At 46.4% G+C, this 5,371-nt stretch overlaps 1 long non-coding RNA gene across 1 annotated transcript; it reads left to right on the top strand.

Annotated features, from left to right (window-relative positions):
* Window positions 1-6: 6 nt before the first annotated feature.
* Window positions 7-754, top strand: LOC135532376 (uncharacterized). The gene is made up of 2 exons (XR_010454347.1): window positions 7-97; window positions 489-754. It is a non-coding gene; the product is annotated as an uncharacterized LOC135532376 (long non-coding RNA).
* The last annotated feature ends 4,617 nt before the right edge of the window (window positions 755-5,371 follow it).

Below are 5,371 nucleotides of genomic sequence, written 5' to 3'. Positions count from 1 at the left end.
GGCGGAGGTTCCATGATGATGTCATCAGGCGGGGGCATGAACGTGTCCAGTAGCAACTCGTCTTCCACCAGCGTGTTGACCAGCTCCACCATGGAAGGTGAACATAGAGATATAATAACTAGACCAGCTCCACCATGGAAGGTGAACATAGAGATATAATAACTAGACCAGCTCCACCATGGAAGGTGAACATAGAGATATAATAACTAGACCAGCTCCACCAAGGAAGGTGAACGTAGAGATATAATAACTAGACCAGCTCCACCATGGAAGGTGAACATAGATATATAATGACTAGACCAGCTCCACCATGGAAGGTAAACATAGAGATATAATAACTAAACCAGCTCCACCATGGAAGGTGAACATAGATATATAATGACTAGACCAGCTCCAACATGGAAGGTGAACATAGAGATATTACAACATTGAAAAAAAAGATTTTGCTTCTCAATGTCTCTCTCTCAGTCTCTCTCTCTCTCTTCCAGGTAAAGTCTCTACTGGTGATATTACCATAGTTCCCATATAGTGATTCCCTTCTCTGATTCACGTCACAACACTCTCCAGGACCATGGAACCCCATACCACACGACGTGTAGCCTCTCTCTACTACTAACACACAGCTCACCTGGCAGAACACACACAGTCCACATTCTGACCTGAACATCATGACGTGTTGCTTCTCTCTTTTCGGTTTTATTTAAATTACATTTGACGTTTCCATTTATAATAAAAACCTGACCCTACAATGAGATGTTGTTTTTCTTTGTGTTTTACTGAGTGCTTCATTATTAAAGATGGCGCTGCATTGATCATGTGTTAAATCAGAGCGTTGGACTAGTAACCGGAAGGTTGCAAGTTCAAACCCCCGAGCTGACAAGGTACAAATCTGTCGTTCTGCCCCTGAACAGGCAGTTAACCCACTGTTCCTAGGCCGCCATTGAAAAATAAGAATTTATTCTTAACTGACTTGCCTGGTTAAATAAAGGTTAAATAAATATCTATATTTTTAAAGGATTATGATCTATGATACATGTTGTCTTTTAGATTAGAATGAATGGGATTCAATGGGCAGGGAGAACCTGATCCTAGATCAACACTCTGACCCGCTTCATGAATACCAGGGCCCAGGAGAAGAGATGGAATCTGGGGCCGAGAAACTAGTTTTTGTGGGCTGTTTTCACAGATTAGATAAATCCAGGAGCAGGTTTAATCCTGACTAGGGTCACTTGAGTCTAAATGTGGTTGAATGAACATCAACTGACCTCAGACTACATGCTCCTTCCTGATCTTTTATTTTTTTATTTAACTCGACAAGTCAGCTAAGAACTAATTCTTATTTACACAATGACGGCCAAAACCGGACGACGCTGGGCCAATTGTGCTCCGCCCTCACGGGACTCCCAATCACGGCCGGATGTGATGCAGGCTGGATCTGGGACTTTCCATGTATAAACTGGTGTCCCAGACACAGATTAAACCTAGTCCTGGAAGAAACACCAATCTCCATTCGAAGGGTGTTGAAGCCATATAAAAGTCCAAATCCACACAGCGATAATTCTATGACTCCGTATGTTTGTTTTAGTGGTTTTATTGCGCCATCCTCAAGACTTGACAGATATTACAACCAGACGAACAGAAACCCTCTCGGGTACATCTACAGATGAAACATCAGTCTATCACTTTTAAAATGGTTACATTTCGACTATTTGACTAATGATACAAGTTAAGCATTTTCACACACACCATAGTGTCATACAGACAACATGGTGAGTAGTTATACACTACTGACTGATGTCAAGCTGAATGTAAAAGCTGCTCACAAAACAGACAGAAAATACATTTATAAATAATGACAAATAAATACACAGCGGAGACGACAACGAGTGGAGAACCTTCTGGTCAGTGTGACAGAAATAAAATGGTTTATCTGTAAACAATGAATAATGATAAAGGAGAATAAAGTTACCACACTGCTACAGCGCTGCCATTGGCCAGGGTTAGATCTACAGCGCTGCCATTGGCCAGGGTTAGATCTACAGCGCTGCCATTGGTCAGGGTTAGATCTACAGCGCTGCCATTGGTCAGGGTTAGATCTACAGCGCTGCCATTGGCCAGGGTTAGATCTACAGCGCTGCCATTGGCCAGGGTTAGATCTACAGCGCTGCCATTGGCCAGGGTTAGATCTACAGCGCTGCCATTGGCCAGGGTTAGATCTACAGCGCTGCCATTGGCCAGGGTTAGATCTACAGCGCTGCCATTGGCCAGGGTTAGATCTACAGCGCTGCCATTGGCCAGGGTTAGATCTACAGCGCTGCCATTGGCCAGGGTTAGATCTACAGCGCTGCCATTGGCCAGGGTTAGATCTACAGCGCTGCCATTGGCCAGGGTTAGATCTACAGCGCTGCCATTGGCCAGCTAGATTGCGCTGCCATTGGTCAGGGTTAGATCCACAGCGCGGCCATTGGTCAGGGTTAGATCTACAGCGCTGCCATTGGCCAGGGTAGATCTACAGCGCCTGCCATTGGCCAGGGTTAGATCTACAGCGCTGTCATTGGTCAGGGTTAGATCTACAGCGCTGCCATTGGCCAGGGTTAGATCTACAGCGTGCCATTGGCCAGGGTTGGGACCAGGGTTAGATCTACAGCGTTGCCATTGGCCAGGGTTAGGGATCTACAGCGCTACATTGGCCAGGGCTAGATTCCAGCGCTGCCATTGGCCAGGGTTAGATCTACAGCGCTGCCATTGCCATTGGCCAGTGTGGTAACATGGATAACAGATCAGTGTGGTAACATGGATAGATCTACAGGGTAACATGAATAACAGATCAGTGTGGTAACATGGATAACAGATCAGTGTGGTAACATGGATAACAGATCATGTGGTAACATGGATAACAGGGTAACATGGATAACAGATCAGTGTGGTAACATGGATAACAGATCAGCGTGGTAACATGGATAACAGATCAGCGTGGTAACATGGATAACAGATCAGTGTGGTAACATGGATAACAGATCAGTGTGGTAACATGGATAACAGATCAGTGTGGTAACATGGATAACAGGGTAACATGGATAATAGATCAGTGTGGTAACATGGATAACAGATCAGTGTGGTAACATGGATAACAGGGTAACATGGATAACAGATCAGTGTGGTAACATGGATAATAGATCAGTGTGGTAACATGGATAACAGGGTAACATGGATAACAGATCTGTGTGGTAACATGGATAACAGATCAGTGTGGTAACATGGATAACAGATCAGTGTGGTAACATGGATAACAGATCAGTGTGGTAACATGGATAACAGATATGTGTGGTAACATGGATAACAGGGTAACATGGATAACAGATCAGTGTGGTAACATGGATAACAGGGTAACATGGATAACAGATCAGTGTGGTAACATGGATAACAGATCAGTGTGGTAACATGGATAACAGATCAGTGTGGTAACATGGATAACAGATCTGTGTGGTAACATGTATAACAGGTGAGCGGCAGGTGAATAAAGCTAATATGTGTAGTAACCATATGACACCAGTAGGGGGCGGTGGTGTATTACAGTAGATACTGAGACAAGGGCCCAATTCCAAATGGACATCTAACTGAAAGAGCTCTATCACCACAGCAGCCCTCCGTACCCCTCTACTGTTCAGGGTCATATATAGTATTCCAGAACTAGGCCAGGTTGAGGTCAGTGGGGTTGGCGTCAGCGTTATCAGAGGGGGTGTCCTCCAGGGAGGCCTCCACAGTGTTGTTCCATAGGCCGTCCGTCTGGGGGTCAGAGCTGTTGGCCGAGGGGGTCTCCCCGACCACCGGGCCCTGAGAGGGGGTCACCTCGGGGGCCTGGGAGGGGGTAGGTGGCCGGTTGGCTGGGAGATCTGAGGGGGAGTCAGAGATGGTGCTGGAGGGGATGTGTGTGGCATTGGGTGTGTGTGTGGCGTTGGGTGTGTGTGTGGCGTTGGGTGTGTGTGTGGCGTTGGGTGTGTGTGTGGCGTTGGGTGTGTGTGTGGCGTTGGGTGTGTGTGTGGCGTTGGGTGTGTGTGTGGCATTGGGTGTGGCGTTGGATGTGTGTGTGGGGGTAGGTGTGTGTGTGGCGTTGGATGTGTGTGTGGGGGTAGGTGTGTGTGGTGGGGTTGGTTCCTGGGGGTCAGAGCAGACAGCCTCTCCCTCAGCTACGTACCACACCTCATTGTGTCTGTTCAGCAGCTTCAGAGGACTGGAGAGAAACACAGGACAGAATCAATGCAGCGAGAGAGAGAGAGAGAGAGAGAGAGGGAGAGGGAGAGAGGAAGAGAGACACAGAGAGAAAGAGAGAGAGAGAGAGAGAGAGAGAGAGGGAGAGAGAGAGTTCATAAATGGATAGAGAGAGAGAGACAGACAGACAGAAACACAGGACAGAATCAATACTTAGAGAGAGAGAGAGGGGTGTGTATGTGTATTTATGAGATCATACTGTGATAACATCACTGATAACATCCAGCCTAGATGAGTTCACACAGACATAATGATACATGGCACAATCCCTTAGAATTCAAGTCATTATCCCCTCTGATAGAAATAACTCCAGAACCATAGAGCATTATCCTCACAGATATGTAGATAATCAAGCATTATCCCCACAGATATATAGATCATACAGCATTATCCCCACAGATATATAGATCATACAGCATTATCCCCACAGATATATAGATCATACAGCATTATCCCCACAGATATATAGATAATAGATGCAGACCGGTCCCAGCTCCATAGCTGTCTACTGTACAGCAGAAGAGAACATCTTGATTCTCCATCTGTTGAGAACATCACTGTGTATACCTGCGTAGTGTAACACTAGGAACGTCAAGTTCCTGGATTCAAATCCCGCAGGGGTCCCACACACTCACATGCTAGAAATATATATAAATATGCACACTCACTACTACTGTAAGAGGCTTTGGATAAACACCTCTGGTAAAACGGCATACCTCATAATATTAATTGTGATGTGTTCGTTCCACCTGCTTCTGATTGGAGGGTTAGCCGGCCAGACTCACCTTGTCATTGGTAGGTGTGGGAGGCCTCTCCTGATAGGCTGCTGGCAGCAGGAAACTGAGGGTGTAGATGGCTGGTTCCCACATCCTGGTCTCCTCAGGGAACCTCACCAGGACTGGAGCAGTCATCTCCATCTGGAGGCCTGGGACACACAGACACACAGACAGACAAACACACAGACAGAGACACACAGACACAGCCATACACACAGACACACAGACAGCCATACAGACACACAGACACAGCCATACAGAAACACAGACACACAGACAGAGACACAGCCATACACACAGCCATACACACAGACACACAGACATAC

This window comes from Oncorhynchus masou, unplaced genomic scaffold (assembly GCF_036934945.1).
Source record: "Oncorhynchus masou masou isolate Uvic2021 unplaced genomic scaffold, UVic_Omas_1.1 unplaced_scaffold_1847, whole genome shotgun sequence".
NCBI classification, from domain to species: domain Eukaryota; kingdom Metazoa; phylum Chordata; class Actinopteri; order Salmoniformes; family Salmonidae; genus Oncorhynchus; species Oncorhynchus masou.
This window is presented reverse-complemented; position numbering and strand designations above follow the sequence as displayed.